This window comes from Silene latifolia, chromosome 11 (assembly GCF_048544455.1).
Source record: "Silene latifolia isolate original U9 population chromosome 11, ASM4854445v1, whole genome shotgun sequence".
NCBI lineage: Eukaryota > Viridiplantae > Streptophyta > Magnoliopsida > Caryophyllales > Caryophyllaceae > Silene > Silene latifolia.
Window position 1 is genome coordinate 35,426,205 of NC_133536.1, and position 19,875 is coordinate 35,446,079.

A 19,875-nucleotide genomic window follows, 5' to 3' on the forward strand; every position below is an offset into this window, starting at 1 on the left:
GAGTTTTAGTGAGATAAAAACTTCTTCCCTCTTCTCCTTCTCTTAACCGGTTTTAAGAGACCAAATCAAATATTTTTGGGTCAATTTTTATACTAAATTAATATTGTTCTAGTATTCATAATATTAATTTGATTAAGAGTTTGCCTTGGGTATTATTCCTTGGGAGGGATTCTACACTTGAATCCTAGTTCATCCATTAAGGAGAGCTCAAGAACAAGAGAGTAGGAGAACTCTCTTGTGCCCTTAAGATCCGAAAATACCAATATAAGAATGAAGATTTCTTCCATTTAATTATTGTTTGCATGCATAAGATCACATTTTAATTTTATGACTAAATTAAAATAAAACATATATGAATATGTTGTGTATATAGATCTAGTTTTCTAACAAGTGGTATCAGAGCCTTGGTTGTTTGCATGCAAATCGGTTATAGTTTTTCCGAGTTATACGATTAACATATAAAACTTGTAAATTTGTGTTATTATGAAAAATCACGAAATAAATTTATGCATGTTAAGTTTCTGGTCCTAAAATGTTTTTTAGGATATTTTGGTTATTTTATGGATTTTTATTGTTCATCTTATAATGTAATGGCATTAAAAATGTGATTTTATGATTAAAATTTCATTTTCGGACTAAAATTAGCTAAACTTCGAATTATCCAGTGATTTTTGGATATATTATCACATGTATTATTTTTAGATGACCTGTAAATGTTCATAATTTTTGGAGTTCTTATGCTCGGAAAATGGATTTTTCATGTTTAAAATCGGATTTAGATGAATAATAGGTTAATAAAAGATAAATTTCGAATCTGGTCATAGAAATTTAGTATGTTGTCACATGCAATTTTACAAGATGTGTGTAAAATAATGGGCTATATTGAAGTCTTTATGCATGATTTATGGATTTTTGATGAAAAATAGCATAAATAGTGACTTAATTAGTAAATAATTGCTAAAACATACTCCATGACTAAAGAAAAATGTCACATGTTGCATTTTATTATCTTTTTCAGATCTAAAATTGAAAAGTTGATGAATATAATTTTTCTCATGTTTTTATGATTTTTATTGATAAATCCGATAAACCGCAACATAGTTTTTCCGATAATTTTACGAAATTTTAACCTAAGTTTTTTGAACATTATGAGTGTCATGGTATTTTTACAGAATGTTCATAAGTTTAAATTTTGAATTTTGAATTTATTTGGAATTTTTGTGATTTATTTGAAGTTTATAGCATTTTATTATAATTTTAGGTACATTAATGAACAATTTTAGAAATATGAGTTAATTATGGTCAAGTAATTAGTGAAGACTAATTTTGAGTCCTAAGAGGTTAGGGTAATTAACTTGTGCATAAATATGAATTTATGTAATTTTTGTGATTATAAAAACGTTGAATCACGCAAATCCGTAAAAACCGTATAATATACGATATTGGCTCCTTAAAAGCGATTTAGCATAAAATTGGGCATGTTCATACATATTATAATGCTGCATTTTATTTATGATTGTCATAATTTTATTTTATGTAATTTTTGAATTATGTAATTTTACTTAGTATGGCCTTAGTTTTTATTGGTATTACCCAAATGTATGGGAATATCGATTCGGTTGTAATTTATTGTGATCTCGTATCACCGTTTTGTAATTTAATAGATTTATTTTATTTTAATTACAAATGTATAATAGGAAATTATGTAATTTGTTATGTAATTTATTTATTTATTCCGGAGTTCCTTGAAAACGGTGTCACAAAAGATGGCGATACATAAAGACGGTGTTACCTCGAGATGCGTGCCACAACCGAAGTTCAAGGGACCAATGGAGTTGGTTTCCGAATATGTAATAGTTAATTAGATTTTCTATTTTAGGAAGGCCATACTAGGATTTATTTTTTATGCTTTGCATTTTTATATGTCGCATGCATCGCTAAATCGCCATAACTAAAACATGCATCATCTTTTAATCGAGTTTATCGACCGTGTCAATTAAAATTATCGTAGTTCACCGCTTTAGTTCACTTAAAACGTGATAGATAATAAATTGACATGATCTCTCGCTAAAACAATAAATTGAGACATAGCCTTACCAAGTAGTAGAAACCATGAAAACCTATTTCGCGAGGGAGTGCACTCGGCCCTACCGGGGTACAAACCTTGTTACGTAGGGGAAGTGGGTGATAAATTTCTATCCACCGAATTCATGTTGATGAGGGTTTCATCGGCCATACCAGGCCTAAGTTGATGTGGATTTGGATCATGGACACATTTATTCGAAATTTGGACTGAGCTCAACGGAAGTATTCGTGACCGTAGTCGCATGTGTTCCGGGCTAAAGATAAATGTTAATGTAATTTTATCGACCAAGAGTTCTAGAAGTAGAATCGATTAAAGCGTTAATCCACCGAGTTATATTGATAAGGGTTTCATCGGCCCTACCGTGCCCAAGTTAATATGAATTTGGATCTTGGAATTATTTTTTGTGATAGTTGGGTAGAGGTCACTATATAAATGCTCATATCTTGTTAATTTATTTACAAGTATGATTTAAAAGACAAATGTTAATATTTCATTTCCTCCATATTTGTAGTTCATTACAATGAATCCATCAAACGCTACCGCACCGATAACTATTGAGTCATACCACAATGTTTTTGACGACGTTTGCTCCAACAATGATTTCGACACTACTAGAGAACTTCATTTTGGGATAGGTTCGGATGGAAACCTTAACTTCATCACTTCTACTAGACCACCCACTACCACTAGATCCCGTGTGAGCCCGTCTCAGGAAGACCACCTCATACAATCTATAGGTTCTTTGTCTCTGGAAGATAAAGATGCCAAAACTAGTGGGAGCTCTAGCAATCAAGTTCTTGCTTCAAAGGGAAAAAGGTTCAAGAAGAAGGGAAAGAAAGTCAAAAACTTCAAGCAAGTTAATGATGAGTGCAATTATTGCTATGGCATGGGACATTGGCTTAGGAATTGTCCCGTATATTTGCGAAATATAAGGGAAGGAATCATCACTCCAAAAGGTAAAATTCCTAAGGAAATTTATGTTATTGATATAAATTATACTTCCACTACGACATGGGTACTGGATACCGGTTGTGGTTCTCACCTTTGTAATCATTTACAGGGTTTAAGAGACGTGAAGAGGCTTAGCAAAGGAGATGTGGATCTACGCCTTGGAAATGGAGCTCGAGTAGCGGCCGAATCCAAAGGAACTTATGTTTTAGCTTTGCCTAACGGATTTGAGTTGTATTTACATAATTGTTTTTATGTGCCTACACTCTCTAAAAACATTATTTCAATCGCCATGCTAGACATGGACGGTTTTTGTTTTGTCATTAAGAACAATCGTTGTACTATTTAAGGAATGATTTGGTTATAGGCCAAGCTTCTTCCATCAAAGGCATTTACATTTTAGAGACCTCAAATCTGACAAATGATATCTATAACATTCAATCAAAGAAACTCAAATAAAGTGACCCAAGTGAAGCGTTTATTTGGCATTGTCGATTAGGTCACATAAACGAGAATCGCATTAAAAGATTAATTTCAATTAATGTGATTACACCATTCGATTATCAATCATATGGAACTTGCGAATATTGCCTTCTTGGCAAAATGACTCGTAATCCTTTTAGTGGTAAAGAACACGAGCTAGTGAACTATTGGGACTCATACACACTGATGTATGTGGACCAATGAGTATCACCGCTCGAGGAAATTATGACTACTTTATAACCTTCACCGACGACTTGAGTAGACATGGGTATGTCTATTTAATGAAACATAAGAGTGAAGCGTTTGAGAAATTCAAGGAATTTCAAAACAAAGTAGAGAACCAATTGGACAAAAAGATAATAGCACTACGTTCCGATCGTGGTGGAGAATATCTTAGTCTTGAATTCGATTCACACTTGAAAGGTTGTGGTATTATATCACAACTCTCTCCACCCGGAACACCACAACTCAATGGTGTTGCCGAAAGGAGAAATCGAACCCTACTTGATATGGTTCGATCAATGATGAGTCAAACCGATTTACCAAACTCGTTTTGGGGATTCGCGATTCAAACCGCAATTAGATCTTTGAACAATAGTCCCACTAAGTCCACCGAAAAGACTCCATATGAGATGTGGACGGGAAAAGTTCCCAATATATCCTATATGAGGATTTGGGGATGTGATGCTTACGTCAAGGCAAAAACCGACAACAAGCTTGCCCCAAGATCCGAAAAATGCACCTTTGTAGGTTACCCCTCGAACTCTCGAGGATACTACTTCTACAAACCTCAAGAAAACAAAGTGTTTGTGTCTTGCGAGGCTGTCTTCTTAGAAAGTCAATTTATTTCTAAAAGACAGAGTGGGAGAAATTTTGAACTTGATGAAGTTCAAGAGCCACAAACCGAAATAGAGACGCAAGAAGATGTTCCTTCGTCGTCTAACACGGTTGTCTCTCCTCCACTTAGAAGAACGAGTCGTGTTATACGCCATCCCGATCGATATGTGGGACTTATCGAAGAAGATGGAACACTCGATGTGTCGCTTATAGATAGTGACGAGCCCGCCACCTACAAGGCCGCAATCTCTAGCCCTAATTCCTCCTTATGGCTTGAAGCGATGAAGTCCGAAATGGATTCTATGCATGAAAACCAAGTTTTGGACTTGGTAGATTTGCCTAAAGGGGCAAGACCTCTTCAATGCAAATGGATATTGAAAGTCAAGAATGGCATAGAGGGACATGATGATGTCTACAAAGCTAGGCTAGTGGCAAAAGGATTTACCCAAGTCCAAGGTCTCCATTATGATGAGACCTTCGCCCCCGTAGCCATGCTAAGATCCATACGGATTTTGTTAGCGATCGCCGCATTTCATGATTATGAAATATGGCAAATCGATGTCAAAACCGCTTTTCTAAATGGGCATTTAGAAGAGGAGGTGTACATGATACAACCCGAAGGTTTTGTTGATTCTAAAAATCCTAACAAAGTGTGCAAACTTAAGAGATCTATTTATGGTCGTAAGCAAGCATCTAGAAGTTGGAATCATCGATTCAATCATGTTATAAAGGAGAATGGTTTCACTCGATGTGTTGAGGAACCATGTTTATACATGAAATTTAGTGGGAGCAATGTTGTGTTCCTAATCTTGTATGTCGATGACATACTACTCATTGGAAATGATATTCCGATGTTGTCTTCTGTTAAGAAGTGGTTAGATAACCACTTCCAAATGAAGGATTTAGGAGAAGCACAACGCATATTAGGTATCTGAATCCATAGAGATAGATCCAAGAGGATATTGGCACTAAGTCAAGAGTCTTATGTTGATAAGATTCATCGACGGTTCAGCATGGACAAATCCAAAAGGGGTTTGGTACCTATGGTAACTGGGACGATATTGAGCAAGACTCAATCTCCCTCCGAACCCGATGATGTTGAACGCATGAAGACGATCCCTTATGCTTCCGCTGTCGGATCAATCATGTATGCCATGATATGCACACGTCCTGATGTCTCGTATGCCTTGAGCATGACGAGTAGATATCAAGGAAATCCAGGTGAGAGTCACTGGATTGCTGTCAAGAACATCCTTAAGTACTTGAGAAGAACTAAGGATTCTATCTTAGTGTTTGGAGGAGACACTGAGCTACGTTGATGTGAACATTATTTGCACACATTTAGTCCCCTAATTGAGCCTATTTTGCATAGTATTATAACATTATATGACCATTTTATCCGTCAAAACCTTCCTATTTGCTTTTCTATCGCATTTCATATGTTTTGTAGAAAAGGAGATAATAAGGCGGAAATTCCCGTCTTTCGTTCATATTTGGAAGCTTATTGATGATATTAGATGGACTAGTATGAAGAGGAGGCAAGAATGATGACCAATGATGTAAGAATAAAGAGTATATAGAAGGGTCATAAGGTTTAAAGCAAGGAGGAAAACCAAGGAAGCCATTCATGAAGAAAATGGCTTGGAACGCAAACCAAGAGTTGCTCTTTTGGCTCTGAAAATATGCTAGATGGAACGGCGTCGAAAAAACAAGTGATCTAGGCTTTTGAATCACTCCAATAGGAGTCCGGATGAGAAAATGACGTCCGTTTTACAATCCGAGGTCAAACAAAGAAGCTGTTCGGGAATCCGCGCGTCCCGAGAAGAAGACGCTCGTCTTCCCTAATCCGCCCGGATTGTCCCCAATCCGCCCGTCTTCTGACTGGGATAAACAAGAAAATTCACTGAAAGAGAATCCGCCCGTCTTCTCCCAAATCCGCCCGGATTGCATCTTTAGAATCCGCCCGTCTTCTCCCAAATCCGCCCGGATTGCATCTTCAGAATCCGCCCGGAGTCTCTTGAATCCGCCCGGATTCCATCGCCAGAATCCGCCCGTCCCGACCTTAATCCGCCCGGATTCCAGCCCAGTGCATTTTCGTCTTCTTCAAGCCTCAAAGAAAGACGCCCTTCATTCAAGAAATACCGGCTTCTCCCTGCTCAAATCTCAAAAGTGTAATTACTAGTTTAGCCCTTAGTTAACCCTAATGCATCCACCTAATTTCCACTATAAATACCCCATTTGTAATAATCCTTTGACACATCTTTTTAGCTAGAAAAATCCTTCTCTTAGATTAGATTAGGAGTAGATTAGAATAGATTAATCTCAATCTTTCCACACAAATTACACATTAATCTCTCCTTAATTATTGTTCAAGTTTATTATTCAAGTTTATTATTGGGTAATTGAAGATTATTGGGTTATTATTGGGAGATTGACAACCTTCCATCAATCATCAATTTCTTCTATTATTCTTTGCATTATTATTTTGGAATCTCCATAGGTATAACTCTCTTAATCCTTGTTTTAATTATTGTTAATCTTTCTTACTTGTTCATCATGTTTTACCTTGTTAATATGATTGACAACCTTGTTAGCATGTTAAACTTGATAATGAGTGAGTAGTCTCTTAGCTAGGATTAGTGGGTAATTAGGGGAAATAAACATGGGGAATGATTCATGCTTAAATTAATATGCTTTCATAATTTATTTGCTTGCTTGTTGTGATCTCAACTCATGCACATGTTATGTTTGATGAAATGCTAAGCCTATGAATCCTTGCATTTACTACCATCACTTACCTTTTCAATGAGACTTGTAAGACATAACCCAACTCGAGTCTCATTAGACCATGCATATAGTTGAGTAGGGTGGCTTAAGTCGACTTGTAGGTGTTGTACAATCTAATCGATTCGGCTCCGGGACCCAAACCTCCCTAGGATTGTAAGATATAAACCAACTCAATCCATCACAACAATAATTGCTTGCATCTAGTAGGAAATATGTTTGTATGATCAACTCCCATGAATCCCTTATGAACCCATGATATCCTAGCACTTTTTATCAATTATTTACATCCTTCCTTTTATTGCTTGTTTTACCTTATTGTTTGCATTAGTCTAGACACAACTACAAACCCCATCAATTGTGACACTAGCATAAATTGAGATAGATAGACTTAGAACCCAAAGCACACCGTCCCATGGATCGACCTCGACTTACCGCTAACTAGTTGTATGTTGAGTATTATAAATGTGTTTGATTGGATGAGTGACGACATCGTCCACATCAAAATGGCGCCGTTGCCGGGGATGGTGCTATGTGATTAAGTTCTTACTTGTTTGTCTATTTTGATTTTGCTTTAACCTTGAGGAACTTGTTCCTCAAGGATTGTTTTTACCATTTTCTTGTAGTTTCCTTGTTTGTAGTTATATCTTTGTCCTAGTTATGATGATGACCGAAGGCTTGGCACATGGAGTATGTGGTGAATCTTTTGAGTATGATTACCATGGGTATGGGGAGTTTTTGGAGCAAGTTGAAACAAACCTACCTTACAACTCATACAATGAAAGTCCTAACCACTACCCCAACTTTTCTTACCAAAGCCCCCACATCCTACATCCACAACAACCACCCTCCCAAAACCCACTTTACAATCAATGCCAAATATCATCCTACAATGAACACCCATACCACCAAATTCCCATGTACCCACAACAAGAGAATGAGCATAATCTTGACATGCAAAGTGTGGTTCTCCAAATGTTAAGGTGCCAACAAAATCTCTTCATGAAAATGCTAGAAGAGAGCCAAGCTAGGGACAATGTTCTCAAAAACATTGTTACTAATGGTGAGAAGTTGACAAATCAAATTGCCCAAATGGAAGCCACCCAAATGCTAAATGAAGAAGAAGGGGAAAATAATGAGGGTGAAGAAGAATTTGGATGGCATTATGAAGCTACTCTTGTGAATCCCCCACCACCTCCTAAATTCATAAGTATTGAACACCCCATATTCCAACTTGTACCCAACTTTACAAACATTCATGATAGATGTGAATATGAAGATGTTACTTTTGAGGAAGTGGAGTGCTTGATTGATTATGGACCAAGAGTGGATGATGAATTGAAGCATGATGAAGTTGGGGTGGAGAGCAATGATGAATGTGAGTTGAAGGCCAATTATGAGACAAGCACTTTTTCTAAATTGTCTAATGAATCTAGCTCACACACTAGCCTTGCTTCTCCAATTTGGGATACCTATGATGATGATGATGAGGAAGACCTCCCACCACAATTTCCCTCTATGACCCATGTAGAGGAAGTGTGCTCCCTTGGCACTTATGGGAGTGAAGGTAAAACTTGGAAAGAAGAGGTTGATGAATTTGAACTTGCTATCTTTGGAGAATTGAGAGGCCAAGAGGAAAACTATGATGTTGGCATCTTTGATCATAATTTGGAAGAAATTGAAGCTCTTTTCTTTGGAAATGGTTCAAGTTCTAAGGAGGGTCAAGAAGAAAGTGAAGAAAATGAAAGCATGAATGACCTCAATAGTGAGAAGTTGACTCCTCCACATCTTATCCTTCAGCTATCCCCTCATCAAAGAAATGAGAACTCTCCTTATACTATTGAAGGATTGATGAATCAATGCTCTATCATCATAGAATTTGAAAGAGATGGTAAAGAGTGGAAGCCTCCGGATGAATATGGGCAATACTTCATACATTATATTGACAAGAATCATGTGCTTGCTAGTTTGAAGCATTGTAAGAAGCCAAGTGCCAAGGGCAAAACAAATGGGAGAGTGTTCGGCAAGTTCTATTCCAAGCCAAGATGGCTAAACTACGTTTTGACATCGCCAATGTCCTATTTGTGCTTATATGAAGCCCATTCAAAAGCCTTTGACCGGTTGTTGAGAGCATTAAGCAACATGGACAACATCAATAATCATGGCAAGACGGAATGAGTTTGGTGGAGTCCTCCCTCAAACCACCATTTGTAAGATATCCTTTCCTTTCACTTTGCATTACATTTACACTTGCATTTAGTTATATACATATACATTTAGCTTGCATTTGTATTATATTTCATATTGCATTTGCATTAGTTAGTTCATTTACATTAGTTTGCATTGTAATATATTTCATATGATTCATGTAGATAGTTGCATATAGACTAGAATTCATGCATAGTCACTAATGGCCAAACCTATTCATTTCTACATTAGAAATAGTGTTTAAATCGGTTTGGGGAGGTTTGATCATAGGTGACCATAGTTCACTAAAAATCATGCATCATCTAATGTAGATTGCATTCATTTGTTATATATTCCATATAGAATTGCATTTAGTTAGAGCATGCACTCATTCATATCATATCATTGCATTTGTACTTCATTTCAAAAAATCAAAAATCCAAAAACATGTATTTCCTCTTTATTCCTACTCCTACATGTACATTGAGGACAATGTCCAAAATAAAGTGGGGGATGGGAATTTATATTCCAAAAAAGATAAAAATTGAAAAATTTTGAAAAATCCCAAAAATATGTCTTTTAATTTCATTAAAACAAAAACCATAAAAATTTGAAAAATCCAAAAATTCAAAAACATGTTCATTTCCTTTGTAGTGTAGTCTTGTATATATTGTGTTTGTTCATCCTTGTTCACATTGATTGACTACGCCACATCCGAGACATGAGGATATTGAAGACCGCATGGTATGATCTTTCCAATCTCCTTTTTCCTCTTTATGTTAATGACTATGTGGCTTTATTTTGATTGATGCGGTATAACAATGTGAATTTAGGACTTGCATTTAGTTTATTTGGCATATTAGTTGGTAGAATCATTTGCATTAGGATGTTTATATGTTAGTTGCATCATGGCATGTAGTTTGCATGTTAGAAATTTTGCGAAACCGTCTACTTGGGAAGCTTGACAAGTGTATATAGGCCCTAGTAGATGCTTTTTCTTCTTAAGACTTTGCTTGTTAGAATGCTTGTAAAACACCCTAGGATGTGTCATGCTAGTATCCTTTGACCCATGGATTAAGGCCTAGTCAAGAGTACCTTGTGGTGTGATAACTCCTTGGCTACCGTTTATTCCAAGGTGACCCTTGAAACCATGCACCCATCCATCATCCATGTTCTACCACATTTTTGTCATAAAAGGGAATGAGCACAAAAAGAAATCAATTTGAGTTCAATGAAATGAAAAGTGAAAGAAAGTTTGCAAAAATGTAACAAATGAAAAGAGGAGCAAAAATAGAACTCCTATGCTTCAAATATAAGGCACTCTCACTACATATGGGGTGACTTTGAAAATGTTCAAAAGAAATGCAAAAAGTTGTCAAGTGTTGAAATGTCAAAAATCAAAAAGAATTGGCAAGAAAGTGTTCTCAAATGTCAAATGCCACAAGAAATTGGGGGGAAAAAAACAAAAACAAATGCAAACTCCCAAAGTGAAACTCAAATATCTATTGATCCCTTTATCCATCGTATCCATTTTTGTGCATGGTAGAGAGGGACGACCCTTCTTCTTGTCTAGGCAAGAGGGGGAATTCCGCGATCCTCTAGTGTTTCTAACATCATAGGGAGTCTACTCTTGACAAAAGCATTTAACGATTGAGGACAAAGGTACCTTAGCTTAACACAACTTGGAGGTGATTTATTGGTATCCTTCTAGGCTTAGTAGTTTGAAGAAATTGCATCTATGAAGGAGTGTGTACCCTTGAATTGCTTCCCTTGTAGATAATTTCTGCCACTTAAGATGAGGAAAGTGGCTATTCTTTTGTAGATGCATCCATTACTTGATTTCATGTGCTTTAATGTTTGGATGTGTCGCCATTTTGGCAAGCCCCACCTTGCCTTGCAAGAAGGCATCCTACCTCATGGTTGCCTTGTTGTGAGTTGAAGGGGCAGAGTGAGACCCGCTAATTGTCTCATATCGGCTATATTAGTAGGATAGTTTAAATAAAGGTCTAGTTTTAGTCACCTCTTTACTCGGGACGAGTAAAGGTTCGGTTTGGGGATATTTGATGTGAACATTATTTGCACACATTTAGTCCCCTAATTGAGCCTATTTTGCATACTATTATAACATTCTATGGCCATTTTATACGTCAAAACCTTCCTATTTGCTTTTCTATCGCATTTCATATGTTTTGTAGAAAAGGAGATAATAAGGCGGAAATTCCCGTCTTTCGTGCATATTTGGAAGCTTATTGATGATATTAGATGGACTAGTATGAAGGGGAGGCAAGAATAATGACCAATGATGTAAGAATAAAGAGTATATAGAAGGGTCATAAGGTTTAAAGCAAGGAGGAAAACCAAGGAAGCCATTCATGAAGAAAATGGCTCGGAACGCAAACCAAGAGTTGCTCTTTTGGCTCTGAAAATATGCTAGATGGAACGGCGTCGAAAAAACAAGTGATCTAGGCTTTTGAATCACTCCAATAGGAGTCCGGATGAGAAAATGACGTCCGTTTTACAATCCGAGGTCAAACAAAGAAGCTGTTCGGGAATCCGCGCGTCCCGAGAAGAAGACGCTCGTCTTCCCTAATCCGCCCGGATTGTCCCCAATCCGCCCGTCTTCTGGCTGGGAAAAACAAGAAAATTCACTGAAAGAGAATCCGCCCGTCTTCTCCCAAATCCGCCCGGATTGCATCTTTAGAATCTGCCCGTCTTCTCCCAAATCCGCCCGGATTGCATCTTCAGAATCCGCCCGGATTCCATCGCCAGAATCCGCCCGTCCCGACCTTAATCCGCCCGGATTCCAGCCCAATGCATTTTCGTCTTCTTCAAGCCTCAAAGAAAGACGCCCTTCCTTCAAGAAATACCGGCTTCTCCCTGCTCAAATCTCAAAAGTGTAATTACTAGTTTAGCCCTTAGTTAACCCTAATGCATCCACCTAATTTCCACTATAAATACCCCATTTGTAATAATCCTTTGACACATCTTTTTAGCTAGAAAAATCCTTCTCTTAGATTAGATTAGGAGTAGATTAGAATAGATTAATCTCAATCTTTCCACACAAATTACACATTAATCTCTCCTTAATTATTGTTCAAGTTTATTATTCAAGTTTATTATTGGGTAATTGAAGATTATTGGGTTATTATTGGGAGATTGACAACCTTCCATCAATCATCAATTTCTTCTATTATTCTTTGCATTATTATTTTGGAATCTCCATAGGTATAACTCTCTTAATCCTTGTTTTAATTATTGTTAATCTTTCTTACTTGTTCATCATGTTTTACCTTGTTAATATGATTGACAACCTTGTTAGCATGTTAAACTTGATAATGAGTGAGTAGTCTCTTAGCTAGGATTAGGGGGTACTTAGGGGAAATAAACACGGGGAATGATTCATGCTTAAATTAATATGCTTTCATAATTTATTTGCTTGCTTGTTGTGATCTCAACTCATGCACATGTTATGTTTGATGAAATGCTAAGCCTATGAATCCTTGCATTTACTACCATCACTTACCTTTTCAATGAGACTTGTAAGACATAACCCAACTCGAGTCTCATTAGACCATGCATATAGTTGAGTAGGGTGGCTTAAGTCGACTTGTAGGTGTTGTACAATCTAATCGATTCGGCTCCGGGACCCAAACCTCCCTAGGATTGTAAGATATAAACCAACTCAATCCATCACAACAATAATTGCTTGCATCTAGTAGGAAATATGTTTGTATGATCAACTCTCATGAATTCCTTATGAACCCATGATATCCTAGCACTTTTTATCAATTATTTACATCCTTCCTTTTATTGCTTGTTTTACCTTATTGTTTGCATTAGTCTAGACACAACTACAAACCCCATCAATTGTGACACTAGCATAAATTGAGATAGATAGACTTAGAACCCAAAGCACACCGTCCCATGGATCGACCTCGACTTACCGCTAACTAGTTGTATGTTGAGTATTATAAATGTGTTTGATTGGATGAGTGACGACATCGTCCACATCATACGTGTTAATGGATACACGGACTCGAGTTTTCAAACGGATAGAGATGACATGAAATCACAAGTTGGTTTCGTTTTCATGCTCAATGGTGGTGCCGTAAGCTGGAGAACCTTCAAGGAAGTTGTAACCGCGGATTCAACAACGGAGGCTGAGTACATTGCGGATCGGAAGCGCCAAGGAAGTCAGTGGATCGAGCAATTCACGGAAGGTCTAAGAGTAGTACCTACCGCCAATGATCCCATCACTCTCTATTGTGATAATAGTGGGACGATCTTCCAAGCTAAGGAGCCAAAGTCTAGTAATAGATCTAGACATGTACTTAGAAAATATCATGTAATAAGAAATTTCATTAAAAGAAAGGAAATAGCGATTTGTAAGGTCGGGACGGATGACAACATAGCCGATCCGCTCACCAAGCCTTTATCGCAGGCCAAACATGATGGACATGTTGCGTGCATGGGACTTAAACGTGTACCAAGTTTTTGTTAGATTTTGAAATGAAATAAAAGTGTTGTTTTTGTTCATGTTCACAATCACATTTGTCTTTTATCTTTAATTTGTACATTGTTACATCCAAACGGGTTGTAGTGGTTAAAGTGAACACGGATTAACATAGTATTCGCCCATAGTCACTTGTATGAGGTGACGTCTCGAAGTGACTAGAGTGTGATGTGATTGATGGCAAGTTCAAGTGCCATAGAGTCATGTGAGATGACTAGTCGATCACATAGGCAGACTGTTAGGAACACTTTGTCGGGCCTTATGACCGCTTATAGAGTTCTGGCAAATTTATATAGCCTGGTCGTGGCAAGAGCTACTATAGTATTCAAATGAGTCAATTCTTTTGACTAAAGACTATTCGCCTAAGATGGCACAGTTTCAGATTAACTTTGATTTGTGTTACTACGACCTTCGTAAATGGGGTCAAATGGGCACATTTTGGGTTATGATGGTTGTGGCTAGTCGAGGGGAATGAGTGCGATAGGAATTGTCCACCCCTAGTCAGGGTTATAACAATGTCTCAGGGCCACTCGAGGAGTAATGAACTGGAAATGCGTGGCCACGCTCGGAATGTATCCATGGTGGATAAATCCGGTCAATCAGTTATTCTCCAGATCGAGGAAACCACTCTCGATATGATCACTTGCAAGTACGACCTGAAAGACACCTTGCATTGAGTGGGAGATAGCAATAGGACAAGAGAATTGGTGAGGCACACTTGTCGAGGACAAGTGGGAGATTGTTGGAATATGTGTCCTCCAACAATAATGCGATCACAACTGTTGATCATAATGATCACATGTTTAAGTCTCATTTTATAGAATACAATTGGGAAGTAATATTTTACTGTCAACTGGTCCACACATATCGGTAATGATTGGCTGACTAGAGTTTGACATTACTGTCGTAAGACGGTGGTGACCAGTTGATCCTCTTAGGTCATACCTAAAGGGCAACACTCTTAATTGATCATTTAATTGATCGTATGACGACACGGGTCAATTAAATTACTTAAAATTGACGGACGATTTTGGAAGTAATATTTACGTGTCTCATTGTAATTTTATTAAATAAGATACGATCTAAGTAATCGAATTGTTTTATTACTTGGATGAAATTATTGTTTAAGGAAACAATTGCATTTGAATGAATAAATTAATCATAAATACAAGATATTGTGATTTATAATTGGTAAAATTATTTTGGTACAAGTAATTATGAATTACTAAGTCGATTTTGTCTATGACGTATTTTTATTAATACGTTGATTTTTAATATGTTAAAAATACATAACAATTTTATGTGACATATGACATGTGACAATTTGACAAAAATAAAATGGAGTCCATTTTATCTATTTTGGCCGAAATAATTGGGTTGTATTAGCAATATATTATGCTAATTGAGTTAGTGGAAAACATGATCATGGTTGCCTAATTCTAGCCATGAAAGCCTACTTGTTCTTGTGAAGGCAACCTCATGCATGCATTGGCTCCCTCTTTTTCCCCCTCTTCCACCCGGTTTTGAGAAGAAAACCACCTTGGTTTTTCTTCTTATTTTTACCAAATATACACTATGATATTCACTAGTGTGTATCATTATTCATTCACCTAAAATATTGAGTTTTAGTGAGATAAAAACTTATTCCCTCTTCTCCTTCTCTTAACCGGTTTTAAGAGACCAAATCAAATATTTTTGGGTCAATTTTGATACTAATTAATATTATTCTAGTATTCATAATATTAATTTGATTAAGAGTTTGCCTTGGGTATTATTCCTTGGGAGGGATTCTACACTTGAATCTTAGTTCATCCATTAAGGAGAGCTCAAGAACAAGAGAGTAGGAGAACTCTCTTGTGCCCTTAAGATCCGAAAATACCAATGTAAGAATAAAGATTTCTTCCTTTTAATTATTGTTTGCATGCATAAGATCACATTTTAATTTTATGACTAAATTAAAATAAAACATATATGAATATGTTTTGTATATAGATCTAGTTTTCTAACAGGATTCAGTTCCATCCGTGCACTTGCATATCCTGTGTCATTTTTCATTCTTCAAATCCCTTGTTCTTCATTGTAGGGGCACTACTAAGGCATGAATAGCCTAGGCAAATGCTATCCCCACACTAAGCTAAAGCACTACACATCAATAAAATCATTAGTCCCTCCCTCACTTCTCTCAAAAATGATAATTATCTTGATCAAAGCATAAAAAATACGAGAATGACAAAAAATGCAATGTAAGAATTAAAATGCAAGTTAGGGAGTTAGAAATATTTACAAATGGTGGTTTAGGGAGGACTCCACCAAAATCTCATCCTTAGTGAGATGTCATGGGGGCATGTCCAAGGTGTTGTTGATGTTGCTCAACACCTTGAAAAAGTAGTCAAAAGCTTGTTCATTATCATGATAAAGATCTTCAATAGACCTTTGCCCTTGTTGTTCTTCATGTTGGTCTTTATCGATAACATTACCAATATAGGAATTGAAAATCCCTTTGAACTCATCGTCCCAAAGACCACAAACTTCATCTACTTGGTCACTAAAGATCTCTTGAGTTGATAGAGACAATTCTCCCACTTTCTTGTCTTGGCCAATGAGGCCATCCTCTTCATTGCTTGACTTTGGTGAGCTTTTCAAGCTCTCTTTGTTACAATTCACTTGCTCTTTGAATGGAGCATCATCAATTTTCTTCTTCCATTGGAATTCCGACTTCTTCCTATCATCCTTTCGGCTATAATGATCAACTATAAAGCATGGTTCATGCAAACGGGGAGCTCTCATGGTCTTGTCAAGATTGAAAGTTATGCTCTCATCTCCCACTTCTAGAGTGAGCTCTCCATACTTCACATCAATCACCGCACCCGTGGTGTACAAGAAAGGTCTTCCTAGAATGATTGGAATGTTGGAGTCTTCTTCCATGTCAACAATGACAAAGTCCACCGGGATGAAAAATTTCCCAATTCTTACGGGAACATCTTCCCATATCCCTAGTAGTGTCTTCGTCGATCTATCGGCCATTTGAAGTGTGATATTGGTGCATTTAAGCTCTCCCATCCCTAACCTTTTACTCACCGAGTACGGCATAACACTCACACTAGCCCCTAGATCACATAAGGCTTTGTTGATCGTGGTGTCGCCAATGGTACACGGTATTGAGAAGCTTCCCAGATCTTTAAGTTTTGGAGGTGAACTCCCTTGAAGTATTGCACTACTCACCTTAGTGAAGGCGATAGTCTCAAGCTTCCGGATCGAATTATTCTTTGTAAGGATGTCTTTCATGTATTTTACATAGGCCGGCACGTGATTGATTAATTCCGTAAAAGGAATCGAGACTTCCAAATTCTTCACAATTTCCATAAATTTTCCAAGTTGGTCATCAAATTTGGGCTTGGCTTGACGACTTGGAAAAGGAAGTCTAATCACAATGGGCTCCTTCTCCTTGACCTTGTCTTCATTTTTCTTTGAAATTTTTTCGTTTGATGGTTCTCCATCCTTGGAGTTTTGCAAAATTTATTCTTTGTCACTAGCTTCCACAACTTCATCCTCAACGGGTGCTTCATACCTTGTACCACTTCTCAAGTGAATGACACTAACCGTTTCATGTCTTGGGGAATTACTTTGAGGTGGTAATTGCCCCTTTTGTCTTTGTGAGCTTGAAGATGCTAGTTGAGTCAATTGGGTTTCCAACATTTTGGTGTGAGCTAGGATGTTGTTGATGGTGATTTCCTTTGCTTGACTATCCTTTTGCATTTGAGTGAAAAACTCTTGTTGATTTTTTTGCATTTGGAGGACCGCTTTTTGAACATCAAAACCTTGGTCATTTTGTTGATTGTATGGAGTTTGATTTTGGTAACCTTGGTTTTGGTTGTAAAAGGGTCTTTGATTTTGGTTTCTCATGGGAGGTGGGGTGTATGTTGGTTGAGGGTTTTGAGCATTTTGGCTTTTGTATGAGAGATTTGGATGGAATTTGGTGTTTTCATTGTAATAGTTTGAATAAGGGGTACCACTCTTGTATGCTTGAAAGGCATTTACTTATTCATTTGTTCCCCTCCATTCACTTTGGTCATGTCCCAAAGTTCCACAATTCTCACATATCCCACTTGGGATTGATGAAGATGCCGTCATGGCATTAACATGATGCTTTGGTGATTTTGAGGCTTCTTCAAGTCTAGCCATAACTTTTTCAAACATCAAATTGATGGTATCAATGTGAGCACTAAGTTGAGCACCCAATTGAGTAATGGAGTCCACTTCATGCTTTCCTCCTCTAGTAGCCTTCCGAGGTCTAATATATTGTGAGTTATGGACCGCCATTTCCTCAATTTTGTTCCAAGTTTGATTGTCATCAACTTCGGTGAACATTCCATTTGATCCCATGTTGAGAATGTTCCTTGAGTCTTCATAAAGACCGTTCCAAAATTGTTTTACCAAGAACCACTCGCTAAGTCCATGATGAGGAAATGAGCGACAAATTCCTTTGAATCGCTCCCAAGCTTCATACAAAGATTCTTCATCTCTTTGCTTAAAGCCCGTAATTTGAGCTCTTAGCATGTTTGTCTTTTCCGGTGGATAGAACTTTTTGTAGAAAGCTAGAGCCAACTTCTTCCAAGAATCAATTCCGAGAGTAGCCTTATCAAGGCCTTTCAACCATTGTTTCGCGGTGCCAATTAGAGAAAAAGGAAATAAGACCCATCGAATTTGGTCTTGAGTTACACCAGTTTGAGAAATCGCATCACAATAGTCGCAAAAAGTCTCCATATGAGAATGAGGGTCTTCACTAGGCATCCTCCCAAATTGGCTTCTTTCGACTAATTGGATAAATGCGGATTTGGCAATAAAATTTCCGGTTAGATGTTGTGGTGTGGGAGTACCATTGGGTAGGTTTTCCTCGGTGGGTACGGAATGTGATGAAAATTTAGGCATTGTGGGTTGATTTTGTGTTGGATTTTGTGTTGGGTTCTCCTCACCTTCTCTTGCAAAAGGGTTGATGAACTCAATATTATTTGGTTGAATATCTACAACCTCACTGATACCTCTCAAAGTTTTCCTAGAAAGTCTTCTATTGGTTGTCAAAGTCCTTTCAATTTCGTGATCAAAGGGTAACAAGTTACCTTGTGATCTTCTAAACATGCAAAAAAAAATCAAACAACTCGAAAATAATTAGAACAAACCTTGAGGAGTTTTACTTCCCCAAGGCAAAGAAAGACACAACTAATAACAATACAAGAAAATCTAAATCAAGTTAACACCGTCCCCGGCAACGGGCCCATTTTTGGTCGTGATCCCTCAATGGGGTTTAGTTTTCAGTACTTGTCGTTAGGAGCACCTGGACCAAAACATAATTTATAACTTTACAAACAACTCTACAATTAGTAAAGAGGCAAGTAAAGGTCGGATCCCAAAGGACGGGAATTGAGATGAGATTTTCTATTGCAACTAGTGGTGTCTAAGGGTGTTAGAATTTGGGGTTTGAAGTAGAAGATCACTAAACTAAATAGCAATGAAAGTAAACAAGCAAGATGAATTAAAAGGGATGTAAACAATTGATAAAAAGCACTAGGGTGTCATGGGGTCATAGGGGATTCATGGGAATTGATGATACAAACATATTCTCAAATTATAAGCAAGCAATTATTGTTGTGATGGATCGAGTTGGTTTATATCTTACAATCCTATGGAAGTTTGGGTCCCGGAGCCGAATCGATTAGATTGTACAACACCTACAAGTCGACTTAATCTTCCCGACTCAACAATATGCATGGTCTAATGAGACTCGATTTGGTTTATGTCTTACAAGTCTCATTGAAAAGATAGGTGATGGGTAAAAAATGCAAGGATTCATAGGCTCACATTTCATCAAACATAACATGTGCATAAGTTGAGATCACAATAAGCAAGCAAATAAATTATGAAAACATATTAAATTAAGCATGAATCATTCCCCATGTTGGTTTCCCCTAATTACCCATTAACCCTAGCTAAGGAAACTACTCACTCATTATCATGTTGAACATGCTAGCAAGGTTGTCAA

General features: G+C 37.3%; 1 non-coding gene across 1 annotated transcript; it reads left to right on the plus strand.

Moving 5' to 3' along the window:
• The first annotated feature begins 18,288 nt into the window (after positions 1-18,288).
• LOC141616676 (small nucleolar RNA R71) lies at positions 18,289-18,395 on the plus strand. Its single transcript, XR_012531009.1, has one exon. It is a non-coding gene; the product is annotated as a small nucleolar RNA R71 (small nucleolar RNA).
• The last annotated feature ends 1,480 nt before the right edge of the window (positions 18,396-19,875 follow it).